Source organism: Marmota monax, unplaced genomic scaffold, assembly GCF_021218885.2.
Source record: "Marmota monax isolate L192 unplaced genomic scaffold, Marmota_monax_Labrador192_F-V1.1 WCK01_AAM20220418_F8-fsc00288, whole genome shotgun sequence".
In the NCBI taxonomy this organism is placed as follows: domain Eukaryota; kingdom Metazoa; phylum Chordata; class Mammalia; order Rodentia; family Sciuridae; genus Marmota; species Marmota monax.
The window spans coordinates 716,648-738,181 of NW_026693586.1; the positions used below are offsets into that span (position 1 = coordinate 716,648).

General features: G+C 50.6%; 1 protein-coding gene across 5 annotated transcripts in view; it reads right to left on the reverse strand.

Annotated features, from left to right (window-relative positions):
• The window catches only part of Blk (BLK proto-oncogene, Src family tyrosine kinase), a 53,709-nt gene extending 33,033 nt beyond the window's left edge, over nucleotides 1-20,676 (reverse strand). For 3 of the 5 annotated variants that reach the window (XM_046459306.2, XM_046459300.2, XM_046459301.2), the window contains exon 1: nucleotides 20,108-20,676. The gene's annotated coding sequence lies outside the window, so the exon portion shown is untranslated. The remainder of the gene's footprint in view (nucleotides 1-20,107) is intronic. The other 2 variants (XM_046459305.2, XM_046459304.2) reach the window with 2 other exon arrangements.
• Between the last annotated feature and the right edge of the window lie 858 nt (nucleotides 20,677-21,534).

Genomic DNA, 21,534 nt, shown 5'->3' on the forward strand with positions numbered 1-21,534 from the left:
GTCAAATTGTTTATCCCGTGTCATAACTTGATTATTTCCGTGAACACTATAGTGTAAATTATGTCCAAGTAAATATAATTTTGAGACCATATTATTATATGCCATTTTACTATTGATTTATTTAACCATCATTGGTCAAATAAGCTATTTTCAACCTTTGGCTATTGTAAATAGATCCATTGTAAACATACGTACAAACTATATATTGAGCTATTTGTGCAGAGTTTTTAAAGTTTTCTTGCTGCTAGTGGAATTATGGTGTCAAAAATATGTACGTTTTTAAGGTTCCTGGTGTTACGCTAAAATTGACATCTACCGAGGCAAGGTTGACTCACATCCTCATAGTGTTGAGGAACACCTGCCCGCTTATATCCAGCTTAAAAACGGCTTTGTCAATCTGCTAAATGAAGACTGATGAATTTTTCTATTAATATTTACCATGTATTTATTCATCCCTGTTTCTTATAGTCTGATTTGGTTGACCATGTCCTTTATCCACTTTTGGACTGAGGTGTTGATAATTTTCACCATGGTATGATACATATTTTTAATGTATACGTTGTTACATATGTTGTAGGCACTCTTCATTTTGCCTTTGCTTTTTAACTTTACTTATGGCATGTATTATGCACAAAAGTTTTCATATTTTATCTAGTCAGTTTATTAATTTTCTTATCAACTTTTATCACTTGCAAGTGTCATTCACAACCCAAGATTATAGAAATAGACAACTATTTAAAAAATTTTGCTGTTAACTATGAATATTTTAAATACATAAAAGGTACAGAAATAATGTAACAGCCCTAATTCAAACAGATACACTTACTTTTTGTTACACTTACTTCAGTTCTCTTTCCCACCCCCATCCTTTTCTATATTACAAAGACAGACACCCCTACTGACCTATCATTATTTTCTCCTCTCTGTCTCTTCAAAAGTAATGATTACCTTGAGTCAAGTGGGTGTTCCTACCATCTGCAATCTCGTGTGTTTACAGCATGTATTAGGAGAAAATAAACAATACATATTTTTACTTTGTGTTTCAGACTTTTATAAACTTGGCTTTATGATATATGTAAACTTTTTGCAAGTTTTTTTCTTTTTTTTTTTTGCAAATATCTTGTGTTTTTGAGATTGAGACAGACCCCTAGTTCTTTTTTTTTTTGCCTTAGTCTATTCAATTACATAAATAAACCCCACTTTATACACCCACTTTCAACTAAGAACCAGTTCTTAAGGACGAGCAGCATGCTGAGGGGCTTCCTTGTTGTGTCCCCTGTATGTGTAGGTGAGAGTTTCTCTGGACAAGGAGAATGTCTGCATTTAGTTTACCTTGTGGACCACAGGCTAGGGGCATGCTCCTTCAGTGACACTGTGTACTCTCAGCTTGATATCAGAGTGACAGAGCCAATTCATCCCCCACCCCAGTAGCAATGAGACATCTCTTCTTGCCCTTATTTCCACTAAATCTGACGTGAGACATTCCTTTCTATTAAGAGGGTGGGTGGTAAATGGAATCTTTTTGAACTTTTTCTTCCCTGATTACTCATGGACCATATTGATTTTTTTCACTGTGTATGGCCTATGCTTATCTTTTGACCATCAAGTAAATTTTTTTTTTCATTTCCAGTACTAACTTAAACTGTAAGTTGCCTAGAAATATATGCAACAAAAGATGAGCAAACTTACATGAAGACCCCGGCTTTACTGAAAGACACTTATGAAGTACTTAAACCAAAGGAGAGAGATACACTAAGGGTGATCAGGAGGACTCAGCATGAAGCTGCGCCTTCTCTCCAAGTCATGAAAACACCAAGTGCATTTTTAGTCAGTATTCCAACCGGTATTTTCAAGGAACTTTACAAGCTGGCTCTAAAATCCTGCAGATGAGAAAGGCTCAAAAATAGCAAAGGTATCCACAAAGAGAAAGAGTAAGAGAGGAGTCCCTGTAGATACCAAGGCTTACTCAAGCTGCAAGGAGAAAGTGAAGTTGGCAGAGGAATGTACAGACGGGGAAGGTGTGGGGCACCAGACGCCCTCCCGCTCCTGGAAACTCGGGCGTGCCAGCAGACATACAGATGGCCAGCCAAGAACGAGCCTTCAATGAACAACAAAAACCCTACTCTCTCCTCACAGCCATTTTCTGCTATCATATCCAAACTGATTGAAGATTTAAGCATCAAAAGCAAAAATTAAAATTGTCAGAAAAAGAATACAGCAAAATATTGTTAGAATAGAGATAAGTATTATTGAAGCAACAAATCAAATACAATATAATAAAAAAATTTAAAAACACCATTCTCACTGATTAGAGATCCTACCTACGGCACTTTAAATTCCCACCACCCTGGGACCTGTTTCTGGACTACAGGTGTCCACCCCTTGCACAAAACCACACATATCAATTATTACATGTAATGATACAGTTTAACTTCTTTTCAAGACTTTCTTCATTATATTTGGTCATTTATTTTATACTATAAATTAAGAATAATTTTGACAAGTTAAAAACCTCTATGTTAATTTTTTGCTGGTATTACATTTGAATTCATATTTTTTTGAGAACTGGCAATATTAATGCCATGACTGGAAAAGAAAGCTATTGAATTTTATATATTTCAGTTCTCTAATTAATTCTAATATTTTTCAGCCATCCACATACTAGAAGACTAATATGCCATCTTCAAAGCCTTTCCTCTAAATACGTAGACATTTCATTATTTTTTCTTATCACCCTGGCTGGAAGTTCCAAAACAAAGCTAAGTGCTATCACTGCAGAAGGCACCTCGAACTTCTCCTGAGCTTGGCGGGGGCTGTGGTAGCTATTTGCAAGTTCCCTTTTTCTGTGGGTCACGAGAAGCCTTTACAGGAATGCCACTGAATTCTGATGAATGTCTTCTAAAGCATCTATCAGAACAGCTGACAATCATTTTTCTGGTTTTTACTTGCTGATGGGACAAATTTCCCAAATGTATTCTTTTTCTTTTCTTTTCTTTTTTTCTTTTTGCATGCTGGGTACCCAAATCAGCTGTGTACCTCGTGCATGTGCAAGTGCTCTACCATTGAGCCACATCCTCAGCCATTCACACAATGTTTTTTAATGTTGGATTCTCCTTTCACTGTGAAATGAAATGAATCCTAATCTATTGCAGCATGTGAAATACCATGTTTGATGCCCTTTGACCTATTTTATAGAAGAATTTTTGTTTATACATTAGTAAGCTAAATTTACCTGTAATTTGTATATGACAATTTCTTTCTTTTTTAAAAAAAATTTTTAAAAGATTTTATTTTTAGCTGTAGTTGGACATAATACCTTTATTTAATTTATTTTTATGTGGTGCTGAGGATCGAACCCAGTACCTCACGTGTGCAAGGCAAGTGCTCTACCAGTGAGCCACAGCCCTAGCTGTGACAATTTATTTCTTGATAAAGATTAGAAATTTATATGAAAAATGTGTGCTTATTATAGAAAAATAATGTCAACATGGGAAATTATATAGAAAAATTCCCATAATCCTAAGACTCCAAAGCAACATCTATTAGTATCTTGGTGTATTTCTTCTTGGTCTTTTTTGGGAAAGGACTAGTTAATATAGATCAGGGAATAAAGCAGAGTCTTGGAAGGAGACACTCTGGATCCAAATCCTAACTTACAAGTCACAAAGCAGGGCACAGTTGGCAGCTTCCTTGATCTCCTCAAGTCTCATTTTCACAGTCATTAAAAGCGAGATGATAATAATAACCACCACACAGGGTCGTCAAGAGAGTGAGCAGACCCGAGTGGCCGTCCCAAGTGCCGGGGCCTCGGGGACTCTTGGTGAGCTGTGATTCTGCTGCACGCGGCTTTTACTTTTCTCTTACCACTCAAGGCTACATCACGAACCTTTTTCATGTCATTGAAACTCCAAGACAATCCTTAAAATCTCCCACTGTGCATGCACACGTGTGTGTGTCTTCATCTAACACCTGTGCGCGGGCTTCGCCTACATTTCAGACTTGGCTCCGTCTCAGGAGGAAAACTGCCATGTCCCCATAGCAGGGACTGTTTCAGGATTCCCAGCCCAGGGTGCCAAGGTGCTTTCCAGAAAGGTGGTGACACTGTCAGCATCCAGCACCCCCCCCCAGCCATGGTGACGGCAGTGTGTTCCTCAACACCCAGAGGAATCCCTGGGACTGTCCAGCTCCTCTCCACGCAAACTCATTGTCCCTAATGACTTCTTCTGAGGCGGAGGCCCTGAGTCAGGCTGGGGGCAGGTGCTGGGCTACTGGGAGCTCACATTTTTGACACGAAGAAGAGCAAAGGGAAGACAACAGAAAACAAGCAACGTAAATGAGCAAGAATTTTCAATAGCGGCAAAGGCTGTGGCGAGGGTCAGCCAGGAAGATGTGGCAGCCACAGAGCCACTGTTCCCATAAGATCTCTCCCTGGGGCGAGAGTTACGGTGGGTCTCAATGGCAAGGAGACGGCTTTGCAGCATCTAGAAGAGCGGGAGGCTAGGCCCTAAGGAAGCGTGGGCTCCGCAAGAGCCAGGAGCAGGAAGCAGCTGGTTCCTGAGGGAGGAGGTGAGGGCAGAGAGACCACAGGGCAAGGAGCTGGGATGTCACTTAAAATGCCAGGGTGAGCCCCTGAATGACCCAGGGCAGGCTTACCTGATCACTGCAGCTATTGTGTGGGGCAGAAATCAAGAGTGAGCTGGAAGCAGGAGATTAGGCAGGAGGCTAGGTGACAAGCTGTGGCTGAGACACTGGTGTTGTCAGCAGAAACGGGGGACGTGGATGGAACAGCGAGATACCAACCTCAGCATGCAAGACCTGGGGGGGGGGAGCTGTCTGTGCAGGGCAAGGAAACACCCCTCTATCTCCTGAAGGTTAGGACCTCCTGCTGCCCTAAGGGCTGCTATAGGGTGTCAAGATGCAGGCCGCTGTCAGGCAAACCTTCTGTAAATCTGAACTTTTGGAGCAAACTTCGGAAAGTATGTCCCGTCTGGGTTCTGATAGAAGTCACCCTCTAATGTGCGAGCAAGCCAGTGTCTTGCCCTAGCTGCTGCCCTAAGTGGAAAGTCTGGGCCTGAGGATAAAAATCCCCAGTGCCCACGTGTGGCCACAGCTGCTCAGTGTGGCCACCAGCTCCCCTGGCCCTAGGAGAACTGGGCTCTGGGCCTGATCCACCCAGTGACGACTGTGTGCCCTGCGCACTCCCCGCCCCCAGCCTCATCTCCTGTGTGCAGAGGGAGCTGGGGTTCTGGCACCCGAGCTCTCACTGCCACCAGGCATGGGCATGAGCCAGCCCCAGTGCCCTCTGACCCTTCCTGAAGCTTCCCCACCCCAGCAGGCCCAGGCAGCTCCTCTGGATGCCGAGGGGAAACGTTCTCTGGCTTTCCAAGGTAACTCTCTGCTCCAAGGGGACCCTTGACTCAGGTCTCACTGGTCATGTCCCTGGGGAAGAGGATCCTTCCACGTAAGGAGCCAAGAACTCTGACCACAGGACCAGGCAGTGCATGGGCAGGCAGTTCCTCCTGGAGAGCTGCTTGGCTGTGCCCACCGGCCTGCAAGCCCTGGCTTCTCTGGGGAGGGCACAGGGTCTTCAGAAGCTGAAATGGTCCCCTGCCTGTCATAGGTTGGGCAGCTCCTACCCTCCCGGCCTCCTCCTGGGGCTGCTCACTTCCACGTGCCCAAGACAAGCACTGTCCCAAAGGTCACACAGGGCTGGAAAGTCAGTGTGCACAGGGGCTGGGGGGCCAGGACACCTGCAGGAAAGTAGCCTGAGAAGGGACTAGTGAAGCTCAGAGGACCCACTGGGGACTGCAGCAATTTCTGGTGGACATCTCAGACCTGAGGCACCAGAACCAAGCTCCTGGTCCTCCCCCACCCCACTGGTCTCCAGACTGTGACGGTCCTGGCCAACATCAGCTCCATCTTCTAGTTGCTCATGCTCTTTCTCCCTAGAGTGGCTCACGACCATCTTTAATTCCTGTTGGTGCCATGTCAACAAGCAGCCAGATCTGGACCAATCTCCCCGCCTCCCCCGCAGCCATCCCCTTCACCCACTCCAGGCTCCCAAGCGCCCTCCTTCCTCTGGCCTCCCTTCTCTTTCCCTGTCCTCTCATGCCCAGTCCCAATGGCCAGCATCTTGTGATCTTGCAAAAAGTAAGCCACATCATGTCACTTCTCAGAGCTCTCCAAGCCCTAATGCCACTCAGTGTCAAATCCAAAGTCTTGTGGGCCAGTTCTCAAAAATTAAATGTGCAATTACCATAGCTTCCAGTGATTCCACTTCCAGGTTTGTGCCCCAACTGAGCACAGGCAGGGGCTGGAACGATCCTGGTGCTCCTGTGCCCACAGCTGCATTACTCCCAAGAGCCTGAAGCAGGAAGCCACCCTAGTGTCCCTTGATGGGTGAGTGGATACACAAAAGTGGTCTACACACACAGTTGGGAATTACTCCCCGCTGAGGAAGGAGGGGAATTCTGGCACATGCTACAAGTCAGAAGACCCTGGAGGACAGATGCCAAGTGAAGTACGTCAGACACAGGGGGGCAAACACTGCGTGACTCCACAATGTCCCTAGAGTAAACAGATTGGTGGAAACAGAAGACAGTGGTGGGTGTCAGGGCCTGTGAGGGGAGGGGAGTCTGTGCTAATGGTGGGTTAGTTCATTAGGTGCTCTCACAACGGCCACCAACTGCGTGGCTTAAACAAGAACGGAAGTTTGGGAGTCTCTTTCTCTCCACCTCCATGGAGTTAGTTCTTGGGGAAATGGGAGACCATGGGACCATGCAAGACCTCCTGGATGATCTTTCCCTCGAGAGGTCACTAATAAATGTGTCTTGAGCAGGCCAGCCAGCTCCTTGCAAGTTTCAGGAGAGCTGCTGCACCCCAGGGGGCCGTGAGCACCCTCACTGTGCTGCGTGGTCTGAGGGCATCCACAGTGAGCGTGGATTTTTGTTCTTTTTATAGTGACCTTGAGTGAGAAAGATGTTGTGCATCTGCGGCACAGGCCACCGCCGGGGACTTGTATGCACACACCCAGCTCACGGTGAGAACCGAAGCTTCGCGAGACACTTCTCACTACTCCGCCAAGCCATGCTCTCCAGTATTTTCTATTCTATACCATGTCATTTTTAAAAGGCTGTGACAACCCATGAAATTGGTTTGGTGAGCAACTGAAGAGCGGTGACTTCCCATCTGAAACCTCTGCTCTGAAGGAGTCAGAGTGGGGGGTAAAAGTGCCCAGGGAGCCTGTGTCCTGCCAACACTATGTCACTCCAGCACAGCACATGTGATGCCAGGGGAGGGTGCCCAGGGGGTGGGCAGCACCTCTAAGGCAGAGTGGTATTGTAGGTGTTTACGTAATGTTAGGAAAGTCTGGAGATTGATGAGGTAAGTGACTGGCCTAAAAGTTAGAGGGGGAAAAAGTTAAAGACAAGGCAGGTGCTCAGACCAGGTAACAGAGTGCAGATTCACCAGAGCGGAAGATCAGGGCGTGAGAAATGCACAGAGGAGTTAAAGGGAGAGGGGACCCGGCATGCACTGCCTGCCACTTCTGCCCAGGCTTCCTGCCAGATCCCGGGATGCAGGCGGAAGCCACCATGTCCCCAGCCTGTGGCACTAGCTCTTGGCTCCCTCTAGTCGTCACCCTCCCTGGAGGCAGCCTCTGATGGCCCTGCTTGACAACTAAGACCGCAGCCTGACAGGCCAGGTGTGCCAGGTCCTGGACAGGTGTGGAGGCAGGGTACAACCACAGCCCGTCCTCATTCCCCCGCCTCCGCCACCTCACCCCTCACTGCCAGGCGGAAGTGCCCTCCCTCACCTGAGCTCACACCTGCTGACAAAATGGGGTTTTCAGGGACTGCAGGGCCCCTGCGGTCTGCGTGGGGTATAGGCAGGGTGGGGGTTCCAGGGAAGGCTGAGGCCTGGCTGCTGACCCTGGAACAGGTGCTGGCCAGGAGTGGGAGGCTGAGGGTAACCAGTCCCAGTTCCTGGGCGGGTGCTAGCTGGCCGCATTAGAAACAACTGAGACGAACTGCTTCCCGGGCTCCACGTTACCAAAACTCTGAGTCAGGACCAGAAGCTGTATTTCTTACAACTGCCCCACTGTGTCCCCCACAATTCTGACACACAGCCAGGGCTGTACAGAGGTCCCTCCTAATCCTAGCCCTCCTGCATAGGCACAGTCCCCAGCCACTGTGCCAAGAGGTGGGCAACCAGCCCTGAGAAGGCTCAGGGTGGGGAGAGTGGAAAGTTTCGGGGGTCAGGTGGGCACAGAGGCCCACAGTGGCCACTGTGGCCAGGACCAGCACCTCTGTTCAGGGTGGTGCGCAGGCCCTAACTTTTCTACCCCTATCCCTACCCTGCTCCCAGCCCTCAGAGGTCGGCGTGGTTGGGAGACCTGGGGTGACCTGCATTCCACTGAAGACGCCCAGGATGAAAATATGATTTGCTTTTTCATTGTGTGACTTCTTGCCACATCCAGGAGCTCCTTCCACTGTGATGATGCCCACTTACTGTGAGTGGAGAACTTGGCCCTGCTGGAGGAACCAGGAGAGGTGGAATTGAGCTCTGCCTTTGCTCTGTGCCTGTGTTACACACACTGGAGCTCAAAGAGAGCAGGGCTGGCTGAGAAAACCCAGTGCAGTTAGGAAGTCACGGTCACCACTGCGCCAGAATCTGTTGTTAATGAAAGACACTGCTCCAAGAGGAAGGGCCGGCGGCATCCACGAACCCAGGGCTGACGTCTCCCACCTTGTGGTTGAACCCTGGGATTTGGCCACTTGAATTTCAAGGTTTTGGGGCTTCTTGAGCCTTAATGAATAACATTTTGGTTTGATAAATGCAGCTTGCCTGCTATGGTTCATGCTTGAGCAGAAAAGAACAGTTAACCAGCCACAGATACTGCTGGGCCTGTCTGACTCTCTGGTGAGACATGCAGAGCTGGTGGGATTGATCTCTTTTAAAAATGCCCAAACATTTCCTTTCATCAAGAGCCACCATTGCCACAATCCTGGCCAAATCTCGTGCTTTAACACATTAGCAATTAGCTTTGGTTAAACAAGGTGAAGTAGAAGGAGCCGTTTCAGTGATGAGGCACTTCCGTATAGAAGGCACCCGTGCAGACTCACAGGGAGAAACACCTGGGTTCAAATCCAAGGTTCCCATGTGCCAACCCAGAGTCCCTCGGCAAGCCCTTCTGCATCTCACAGTGGGGCTCACGTGTTCCCGTAGTTCAGCGGCCCCTTAGTATGTAGGTGGAGACCTTCAGCCTCCTTCATTCAACCCCACCCTTCCCAGAAACCAGTGGGAGGGGGAAGGAGAGAGGAGAGGTGGGGGAGAAAGAATCCAGTTTTAAAAAAATATTTGGGGGAATCACAGCTGTCTCACAGATCTATTCCCAGAAAAGACATTTACATGCCACTTTTTTAAAAAATGGAGGGTGTAGTTCATATTGTTTTACTATTGTTAACACTTGGTATCTATAAACAATTTTTAAATTTAACTTTATGCACCAAATTTGGCACCCAATTTCAGGACTGATTTCCCGGCAAGCCCCACACTTCATGGACCTCTGATTAAGAACAAATGAGGCCAAAACTTGGGGTTTGTTTCTGTCTGAGTCATTTCTTTTCACAGGCAGGAAACTCTGCTCTCTGGCCAAAGACCACATCAGAGCCCTGGCCCACAATATGGTGGCCAGGAAACCAGAGGAGAGAGGGGGACGCTTGGCCAGCACGGCCCTGGCTCCCGCTGCAGTTAGAAGCCCGCCCGCTCGGCTCTGAACGGCGGTGGCACCACGCGTTCCGGCGGTTTTGCAGCTGCGTGTTATTGTGTTGGTGGCTGCAGCCCTCTGTGACGGCAAGCACAGTTGAACTAGTTAACACAAGGAAATAGGACGCGGCCTGGAAAGCGGTCATTGTGGAGACCTGGAGCCACAGGAGGGGCGTGTGTTATGGGGGAAAAAGAAAGTAGATTCGAAGAGCCGTCCTCAGGCTTCCAGAAACAAACCTCGGCATCGGCCAAACCAAGCTGAGAACCGCGTGGGAAAGGGCGCTCGGCTGGCGGCCCTGTCAGTGGCGTCTATCTGTTCTCAAAGTTTCCTTTGGATTATGTCATTTCTACAGTTTTAAAGTCGGGAGGCAAATGATACATCTGCACGACATTAGCCTGCCCTTCCAAATGGCCGCGGCCACCCGGGGAACTCAGTGTCACAGCTCCGCTCTTCCCGCGGCTCCCTTGTGACTCTGCTGTGGAGGCAGGCGGGTTGCAGCAGGCCCGGCAAAGCCCCCAGACCCAGATGACCACAAAGCCCAGGGCTGGCCCTGGAAAGAGCGGCAGGCAGAGTCAGCACTCCAGTGCCCACCCTGGAGGAGCCCTCCCAGGCCCCGCTCAGTGTAGCCCCTGCACAGAGACTGGCTTAGGCCACCAGGGTGAAGGGGCTCTGTCTAAACCTGTGGGGGCCTCTGGTTCCTGCATTCACACAGGCATAGACTGACGCACAGAGTCAGGCGTAAATGATGTGTTCACAATGTATCTGGGGCGACAAACCTGCTGGGGGAGGCATTAGGTCCCCTGCTGACAAACCCAGGCCTGGTCTAGCTTCCGGCTGGCATCTGCTGGGGCTGGGCATCTACTGTGGTCTTGATGGTGTCCTCATGAGCGCCTGAGGTCAGCTACACCCCCAAAGTCACCACCAGGAAACTGCCAAGTCTTCCTGTGGCAGAGCCTGAGGGCAGAGAGCAGCTCCAACCTCAGGTAGGAGGCCACTGTGACCCAGTTAGGTCCGGTCAGTGCCTGAGTCATTACTGGGAAGCCTCCTAGGTAAGACAGTGTCTGCTGCCTGTAGCTCTGGCCTTAAGACCCCTGGCCTCCCCTCTGGGCTCCTAATGACCTGCCCCTCATCCCAGCCCCATCTGCAGCTGGTGGAGCCTGAGGAGCCAGCCTCAAATGCCCCCTGGCCTCTGGACACAGGAATGGCTCCCTCCTCTGGTGGCCCTAGGTACACAGCAGGACCTTGAGGACTATGTCCACGGCAATTTGAGTTGGGTTGAAATAACTGATGGGCTCCTAGGGCTGACTCTTCAGTAACTTTTATTTTGGTGGCCTCAGGGCCTGGCATGGTGTCTGCCTTTCTGCATATCCCAATAAGTAATGGCTAAGAGTGAGAGTCTCAGTGCTGGGAGCCAAGGAGGCAGAGGGAAGAATGATGGAGGACGGACATATGGGAGCAAGGGAGACATGGGAGCTGGGCTACAGGCCCGGCTCCTGGATGGATGGGAGTGAGCTCCAGGTAGGACTGACCCCGCAGTACAGGAGGGGCTTCTCCCCGGGCCTGTTCCTTCAGGCGAGCTCATGCCAGAACTTCCTAGCAGAACAGAAGGTGCCATAGCCGCAGGCCACATTGCTTGGGTCACCAGCACATGCTCCTCTGAGAGCAGTTCCTGGTTCTCGACTCCTCAGTCCCTGTGTGTGCACACGTGGACAGACTGCCTGCAACATCCCAGTCTGGCTCAGCCCCACCTCCACAGCCACGTCCTCCGTCTTGCTGCAGTGTCCAGCGCAGCTCAATGAGGACAGGCAACAGAGAGGGAAGAGCGCAGACTTCCGAGGATTACAGACCTGAGTCTGCACCTTGGCCCTGGTCCTTCCTAACCCCCGCCCTGGACAAGCTCCTGACCACAGCACAGGCTGCTGTGGACATTAAGCCCGTGCACAAGGCATCTGGCACGTTCCTGGGCACCCAAGTCTGCAGCCCTTGTGCATCTGACCAAATGCATAAAGTGCTGGGCAGACCCACCAGAGGGCCCACCAGAGGGAGGAGCTCTCGTGGCCCTTCGTCAACCCCTTGAAAAGCAGACAGGGAAACAAGCCGGGGAGGAAGTCTCCCAGCCAAGGTGGCCAGGCTAGCACCCAGCTTTGGAATCACAGTCTCAGGGACAAACTAGCCTGGCAGGGGCCAACACCCTTTGGCCACCCCTCCCAGTGCCCTGGCTCAGGATGCCCCTTCATCCAAGGTCTTACTAACGTCATCTGCACCCCTAGGCCTGGCAGGTCTTTGGCATATGCTCGGCTCTGTGATGGCACTGACATTTGTACCCCCAAGCCCTCAAGCTGTCCCCCTGGAAAGCTCTGGTTAGTGATTCCTAAACTCAGGCACTTGGGCCCCCCTGATCTAGGCCTTTGATCTCCACCGGGGCCACCAGGATCCTGTCCCTGTAACACCCTTCAGAGTGTCGGCTTTCCTTGTCTAATGGCTCCCGCTAACCCTGCGGCGTGGTGGTGTCCTCACCTCCAGCCAGGTGGCCACGGCTGCCCTTCCCAGGTTTGCACTTGGCAGGACCCTTCAGTGCCAGCTGCACCTGCACACACTCATGGTGGCCCCGGCCAGCGCCCCTGAAGATCTAGGATCATTCCCAGGGCAGGGTTCGCCACAGGGAGGAAGGTCAGACACTGCCTTTATTCCTTTAAAATCCTTCCGGGGCTCTCCCTGGTTTGCAGGGGTCCTTCCTCCTTGTCCCCCCGCCACACCCATTCCTGTCACTCCTCCCTCCCAGGTGCCTTCCACGCTCCAGGCTTTGTAAACGCAGTATACACTTATATTCTATACTGGGGAAAAAACCAAAGCCACAAGCTCAGAGGGGCTCCCCCGGCCTGTTGGCAGGTAGCACAGGGGTCTGTGTCTCTGGGATGCCTCGGACTGGTCTGTCTTCTCTCCACTTTGTACTGTGTTCTGTACCACATCTGGACCCATCTGTGGGTGAGGCTTTTCTGTACCTGCCATCACCAGGAAGCAGGAAGTCGAATGCTGTGGGTTGAAAGGCACTGATGTGTTGGAGGGTAGGTCCCCAATGTGGTGAAGTGGTAGGTGGTGGCAGCTTTAAGAGGAAGGGCCCAGTACGAGGTCACTGGGGGTGTGCCCTGGGAAGTGCAGAGCAGAAACCAGCACCATGCTCTGGAGCCTCTAAAACTGGAGTTAAACAAACCTGTTTTTTCTTTATGAGAACCCAATCTTGGGAATTTTGTTATAGCAGCAGAAAATGATCTAATATAAAGAAACATACTGGGCATGGGACAGTGAACACGACAGGGTCTGACTTGAGGGAAATGCTGCTGGGTCAGTCTGGATAGACAGGGCTCAGGTGGCTTCACCAAGTCTCAGTTGCAATGGGTAGGAGAGACACAGAGAGCCCTGTGCCCCACGATCGTGTCACAGATGTTTTGAGAATGGGGTTGTCCAGGGCCAGAGGCTGGAATGAGACATCCTGGCAGCCCCCCAGGATTCATCGATTATTGCCAAACACCAACTGGGCCTCCCCAGAAACTTTTGACCTGAGACTCATAATCCCCCTGGAACTTGGGCCTACCGTTGCAGAAAGCAGGGAGAACTCGCAGCTAACTGGTGTCAGTTTCTACTATTCAGGAGAAATTAAGGTGTTACTGAATATCGTCCTGTTTTTTGTATACCAAATTGTGGGCTGAGATTCCTACTGGCCACACCCAAATCTGCTCTCTGTTCATGGTTACCTGAGCCAACCACATCCTTCCAGAAATAGAAGCACCTTAGGAGTAAATTCAGCCCACACTTCAACCTCCTGTGAAGCCAGCGTCCCCAACTATTCCAAAGATTTTGCTTAGTGTCATTGTTCTTGCTAACAGCACATTCTGTTATTAATTGTAGTTTGAAATAATAAATAGGCCAAATACATGCCCCTGAGTATCCACAGGCTGTGTGACCTCGGGAAGGCAAAACTAAATAAACAAATAATGAAGAAAGAATGAGATAACTCAGCATTTGAGTTGTCCTCCCCCCTTGGCCTGCAAACAAGGCATGGAAGGGCTCCAAGGCCTTCCCAGGCCTCCCGAAAGACACCCTGCAGTGTGGCAGAGAAGAGGAGGGACAGCTCCAGGGCCAGGCTGGACACTGTCTGTGTGACTTGAAGGAAGGCACTTGGCTCTCTGGATATGTGACAGGAACTGGGGTGGAGAACCACAGGCTCCTGGCACAAAGTCTGAAGCCCCCTTTACTCTCCCTGCCCCCAATGGGCCCAGTTCCCGAAACAGACAGTCATGCCTGGCTGTGCTGGGCAGGGGAAGAGCGACGGAGGCTAGAAGGCTCATGGGACGTCAGGTCTGGGCCTTCACGTGCACATAGGAGGTCCCCGGGAGACAGGCAGCGTAGGCAAGGAGAGGGTTCGGCAAAGTTCTGGGGTACACAGGGAGTCTCCGAGGACGGGACGGCCCAGCATGCCGAGAGAAGTAAAGTCCTGCACCATCCAGTCTCTGGAGGACTGGGTGGGAGGATGGGCACACATGGGTTGGAGTAGAGGAGACTGGACAGAGATGGGCCCCAAGGAATGCCAATTGTCCAGTCTAGAGGAGGAGGGACCAGAACTGAAGCCGAGGAGCTTCAGAGACAGGAGGGGACAGGTGCTAGCACACCTTTGCCTTCCACAGGGAGCCCCACCTGTGAGGCCAGGTGGGCATCCTCTAGCCTTTGCTAAGACTCCTGCCTCCTCTCCCTCCATGTTTCTTCCTCGGGGGACAAAGCCTTTGCCCAGGAATGTCGGCATAGCTGGTCGCTCATGGCAGGGGCATAAAAGATGGAGCAGCCATCTTAATTGTCTTAACTACGTTTTAACGTTCTCTCTGCTCTCGTTATTGAGAGCAACTGTACCTGCACAGCAGAAGCACCTCCTCACAGCAGCTCCCTGGCCAGCCAAGCCACCATGGCACGTTGAAGTAGGCCAGGGTGGGAGCGTTTACACCCCAGTAGGCAAATGCCACCAGGCTGGGGTCAATTTGACTTTTCTAGACTTGGTGTGTCCTATGTCCGCACACTGTGAACACCACAAAAAACGGAGGAAGCTCTCTTGGATATGTAAAGTCAATTAATCAGCTTGGTGCCCATGTCAGTAAGCAGGACGGTGGTTCTCACACACCTGTTGCTTCTCTGTAACGTAAGTGAAACTATCAGCCAATGCTGGTCAGCGGCAACCACAGCTGGCTTTCCACCTGGCAAAGGTCAGTGGAGCATCCTAAGGGACTCTGTTGACTAGATGGCACCTAGAACAAGGAACGCTGTGTCTTGTTGTTATTTGTAAATTTTTGTATTTTTCATATTCTCAGGTTTCATAATGAATGTGTGTGTGTTTAGTTCACTTGTTTCCCAGAAAGCGGGTGGCTAAGCCTTCCCAGCACACCCTGCTTCAATCTACAAGGAAACTATCTTGACCAAACAATGTCCCCACCCAATGACAAGTTCCAGGGAGCCCATCGGACAGATGCCACAGGGTGGAATCATTCCTATTCCATGTCACTGAGTAGAGAAAGGAGGGTCAGCTTTTCTCATAAAGACACCCAATTAAAAACACGAAAGTGGGTCATTACTTTGGCATCTATCTCAATGTGCAATATTTTTTAAATTATTTAAATTTTATTCTTAAAATGTGTTTGTGCCACTGAAGTGGCAGGAATAAAAGCAATCTTAAAAAAAATTTATATAACTTTTAACAATACAAGGTGGGATGTCTGTAAAAGTAGGTAGTTGGACCTTAAGCTGCCGGTCTTACTACAATAGATTCCCAGCTGAACATTTCACCATAGGATTCTTCTGCTTCCATCAGGGGTGGGGAGCGAATTCTCGCAGAGCACCCACACTACACATCAGCTTTTTCAGAAATGCTGCCTTGTTTATGTTTATTTATTTATTCATTTCCTGGCATTTCCCAAAAAGACATGAGGCCACTTATAAAAACACATCCAGCACAATAACAGAGGAAAATAGACAACAAAATCAGACCAAAGGGCAAATTAGAGCAGAAAACAAGCGTAGGGAGGAGAAGCTGGTGGAGACACACAGAGAATGCCACGCTGCAGACAGTTAATCGTGGTGAGATGCACATCTTGCCTTGCGTGACCTGGAGCCCAAAGCAGAGAGTGGGAAATGGCTGTCTTGAGAAGTCACCGCCATCGCTCCAGAGAGGCATGGATTTTCCACATGTGCAATCAAAAGAATCCTCCTCCCATGGCTCCTTCCGGGAGAGTCCTGGGAGAATGCTGAGCACCAACAAATGCCACTGCAAGTTTCCCGCCTCTGTTTTTATGTATCCTCCAGCATGAGCAGAGGACAACTGTGCACACCAAGAAAGGATGGCCAAGCCTGACCAGGGAAGGTGATTCTCCAAACAGCCCAGGCATTGAGATCCAAATGCACGGCTCATGGACTGGCTTGACACAGGAGCAGGACCCAAAATATCTATCTTTGTATTTTCACAATCACGTTAAATTCATTTCCTCTTTTGAGAAATATCATCAAACCATCCTCCCCTTTTTTGAGATTTCAAAATAAACAATGTACATTAAAAAAAATTAAAGAACCTGCCATGTAAAATATCCTTTCTGACTGCAAGGACTCCTCTGGTGATTCTGACAATGAGAACTGAGTGGGATCTAGAAGGGTGGGATGGTGTTTTCCATCAACTTGCATGTGCCGGAGAATTATGGCTTTGGAGTTCAAGTCTGATAAGCTTGTGATGTGTTATTATCAACAAGTACAGAAAAACTCAGAGGCTACAGTCAGCTTACCTGAGGAAAGTCAGGCTGCTAGTACCCAGGGAGGCCAAGTCACCTTATGAAGAGATTCAGTGACTTTCCCAGGACACACAGCCAGGGAGTGGCAGGCTGGCCTTGAACTCCAGGCCCCGTAACCATACCCACAAGGCTGCATCTAACCCCCACCTTATGAGACCCCCTCGCAGACATGGCTGCTCCCTCTTGCTGTTTTGCTCCTGCCCTTTCCACTCCTCATAGTCCCACCACACTGAGAGAGGACAATGATGTCCTCACTAAATAGTGGACTTGGTGACTCTAAATGTTGCTGGGTTGGCGGGTCCTCCTGGGAAACTGCTGTGAGCTGCAGCACTCGGTGGAAGGGTGCCCACCCCCTGCAGCCCCGGGAGCTTGTGGACAGGTCCAGGGCCCTTGGACTCCACTAAAGCACAGGAGTTCTGGGTCTTGAAGGTCAGAACTGACTTGGCCCACTGAGCATGGGCAGCCACAGCCCTGTGGACACTACACACCGGTGTGCGTTACATGAACACTCCTGAACTTGAGCCACCCTGACAGCACAGCCTCCCCCAGCCCCCGCCCAGCATCCAGATGTCAAGATCTGCAAGGAGCCAGCCGAGTGGTGGTGGTAAGGGCCCCCAGAACTTCCTTGTGTCACACCCTCACCAAAGGGGGACCAAGAGCCACACAGTGGCTTAGGCCTGGACTCCCATCACGTGGCTCTATTTAGGTCACATGTGTGCCTAATTCTGGGGTGGCTGCCTCACACGCCCCCTGCTCCACACCACCCCGCCTCGCAGGAAACCGAACGTGCCAGGCCTTGAACACCTCTGCTCCTTCTGCAGGGGCCGCTTCCTGCACAGCTCTTCCCATGGCTTAACCTTCACTAGCGCTCAGGGTTTGTCCTTGTGTCTTTCACTCAGAACAGTTTTACAGGTTACTCCCCCGTGGGCCAGACACTGGAACCCAAAGGGGCACGCGGGGCCTGTCACCCACCCTAAGGAGCTCAGTTCTAGAGAGGCAGACCTGCCAGCCATGAGGACCCAGGGATGGCCTCGGGCACTGTGAGCAAAGAGGAGGTGTCCACGCTGGTCCTGAGCATTAGAAAGGGGGACTTGCAGGCTGGGGCTGGGGCTCAGTGGTAGAGCACTTGCCTCGCATGTGTGAGGCACTGGTTCGATCCTCAGCACCACATTAAAATAAACACATAAAAAGACATCGTGTCCACTTACAACTGAAAAAAAAAAAAAAAACACCAGAAAGAAAAGAAAAGGGGACTTTCCTCATTGAGAAGGTGGGGGGACTGCAGGCGGAGAGTAAGCAGGGAGGGGCAGGCCGTGCAGCAGGGCAGCTGCCTTCCAGAAGCCACCGGTGTCTGAGGAGTCCCTGAAGATGAGGAGCAGATTTGACAAGAGGGCCGTCGGGGCCGGCTGTCATCACCTCTCACAAGTTTTGACTTTCATCTCAGTGTTTTGTGATTTCCATCTCAGCCATGTCTTCCTGCAGCTTCTGGTTCTCCTTCCTGGACGGACTCTGAAGCGTCTCTAATCTGGCCGGCATCACTCTGAGCAGGGCACACCTGCCCCGGGGAGCCTGCAGGGGTGGGCTAGGCTGCTCTGCCTGCCGTTCCCTCTGCACACCTGAACCTTACAAGTGGCCTGTCCCCACAGAGGCAGGGCAGCAGTGTGGGCCCCCCAGGTCCCATAACTCTGTGGGACCTCACTCACCCAGGGAGGGACTTGCAGTCCTACGCTGCATGCTACGGGCTCACGCTGGCAGAAGCATTTTCCCACACAGAAAGCAGCTCCTTGACTGGCCACATCAGAGGCCCCCAGGCCCTGGGGGGGGGGGGGTGGAGCTAGGGGACGCAGATTCTATCTGGGTAGGAGGCGTGTTTCATGTGGGGGCTTTCAGGCCTCCTTTCCTCCATTCTGGCCTCCCGCTTCCTTCCTGAGAGGAGTCGGGTTTGGGAGCCTGGACCTGTGCTGGCACAGCGAGCCCGGCAGGGCAGACCAGGCTGTGTCCAGCCCCAAGTCCCCCAACAGGAAGGGCTCAAAATGTGTGCTGAGTGGAAACTAAGTGGACAATAAGAAATACCCCAAAGGGGGACACGGAGTTCTCCCCTGAGTAAGGTGGGGGTTGGGAGAGAGAATAGCTAAAATGCAGAAGGGCTCCTATGTTCAGGAGCCCAAAAAGAGGGGGACCTCGGGGCCATGGTTGGCAGGTGTCTAGACTGTTGAGCACTTGGCCACTCTGCACTAAAACAGGATGAGTGCGAATATTTTCTTACTTTTTATTTTATTCATAATTCTAGATTCACAGTTCTAGTTCAGCTTTAGATTCTAGTTTGGAATTCTAGATTTGTAGAAAAACTGCAAAGATAGAGAGAATCACCCAGGTTCCCGTCTGTTTGCATCGTACCTAGCCATGGTCCATTTATTTGCCAGAACTCAGGCACTGATGTCGGTACAATGGTATTAATGAAAGCCTAGGCTAGGTTTACATCTTATATATCTTTCACTGATCACTTTTGTCTTTGGGATTCAACTCAGGATGAAGTTCTGGATTTAGATGTGACACCTCTTCAGTCTCTTCTGAGCTGTGATAATTTTCATCTTTTTCCCTTTTTTATGATCTTGACACTTTTGAAGGTCAGATATGCTGCACACTGTCCCTCAGTTTGGATTTATCTGAGGTTTTCTCATGATTAAAACTGGGTTACAGTCTTGGGGGAAGAATCGCAAGGTAGAAAAAGTGACTCAGCCCCGGGGCTGTGACTTGGTCGCTTGGCCCAGCAGGTGTCTGGAGGGTTCTCCTCTGCACAGCCATGTTCTTTCCCTCCACACTGAAGGTCGGAGGAGTGAAGCTCCACCAATGAGAGTGGCCACGGCACCTGGGGAATGCTCTGTCACTACGCACCCCCATGGTCACAGTCCTTGATTCCTCAGCAGGGTGGAACAAGGAGGGTGAAATCAGGGACCCGTGACAAAGTGGACAGAAAAGTCGTCAACACCCTAGGATCGAAAAAGGTCTCTCAAAATCTGCTAGCAACTGCCCTTTCCTTTCCACAGTTGGCCTGTCCTGGCAAAATAGATGTCTTAGCCAAAAGAACCGTCATTAAATCTATTCAGAATACAGAAAAAAATGGAACAACCCCATTCAAAAACAAAACGACAGCAGCCGTTGACCCTGAGCCAGAGGTTCCCACATTCCTGCCAACCTCGCTCACCTGGGCTCAGCCCTGCCGCTGGCCTGGGGTCCCATTCCACCTTGGTCTCCAGCCACGCCCCGTGACACACTGGGGGCCTTTTCCAGCTTGGAGCCCGAGACACAGACTCTACTCTGGGTGGAAGAGCTTTTATATACAACAACAGGAATTCCTCCCAAAGAGGAGCAGGTGAAGAGCGGGGCCACCACTTCCTAGCCACAGTGCAGACCCTCTTTCTACACCAAAGCGGCGTCCTCCTGCCCACCCAACTTTAGGGTCCCAGAGCATGGCTGGCACAGGGTAGAGAGACGAGATGGCCAAAAACCGGCAGAGACCTACCTCGTGGCTTCAGTGGCTTCTCACCATAGCTCTTCGGAGCCAGGACCCCTACTGTGGAGTGGCCTTCTGCCTGTGACCAGCAGCCCACCAAGCAGTTGTGAAGGAAAAGCCCGTCCTCAGGTGGAGTCCCCACATCTCCGTCCTGTGCATAGCTCGTGGCTTCCTGCTGGCAGCAGACGGGGGCGTCACCCCCCACTCTGTGATCCTTCAGCTGCCTTCACAGAGTGAGCTCAGCAGGAGCCCTGACCCTGCAGACCCCAACCCTGCAGCTGGGTACTGCAAAAGCTTCTGCGGGCTCACAGAAAAGGGTCTTGAGGCCCCTCTGTCCCAGGAAAGCCCGCTAGGAAGGTCCGCGAGCCCTGGCCTTTCCCCAGCCCGGAGCCACGTTGGTCAAAAGGCCCCTCTGCCACCCCAGTGTTTTCTCAGGGGGTTTTGGTTTAACGGCATGGCTGATGCTTCCCTCACCGGGTCTGGCAGGGTGGGCGAATCGCTAGCAAACTCTACAAGGTGGTTTGCTCTGCCTTACACAAGAGCTTGGCCTCTGCATGTGCCACCTGTATGAGCCAGGGCAGCTGTTCTCTAGGCTGCATGGGTTCCGTTTTGCCTTTTAAATGATGCTAATAATAGCCAAGTCACAGGACGCTCTGAGCCCTGCATGGTAGAATGAGTACCCACGGTGGGCATGGAACTGGTGCTCGGCGAAAGTGAATTCCGCATTTTACAGCACGGTAGCCTGTAGGTGATTCTGATCTCAGAGCTTCTTCAGCTGCACCACTTCCCTTGGCTATGACAACTCAGAGGGGCAGAGACAGCAGGGCGATGGGGACAGCGTCCCAACCTCAAGTCTAAGACCCTTGAGGGCATGTGGGTCAGTCAGGGCCATGTCTACACCACAGTCCAGAACCTCAGCTTCCTCGTGGACTTCCTTTCCTCACAATTTAGGACTAAGAGAACAATTCACTGTGAGTTCTTCTAGGGAAGACCTTTTGGTAGGTGTCAGCAGCAGCATTAAGCTCTTGAGTCTTAAGGCACTGTGAAAACAATCTGCTTCGTTAGTTTTGTGAGAATAAATGGATTGATGTATAAAAAGTCCCTATTACAAAGGGCTCAGAACAGTGTCCAGAATACCACGCATGTTCAGTGCATGATAGCTATTGTTAATTTATTATTATATTAACCTCCTGATGCTTAACAGTTGGATCCAAGCATCAAACACAAATTAAAAGAGCTTCAAAGCCTTAAATGATTTAAAAAGTAACTGATTGAAGAGCCGGGCACAGTGGTGCACACCTGTAATTCCAGCAACATGGGAGGCTAAGGCAAAGGGATCTCAAGTTCAAAGCCAACCTCAGCAATTTAATAAGGCCCTAAACAACTTAGTGAGACCCTGTCTCAAAAAATAAAAAGGACTGGGGATGTGGCTCAGC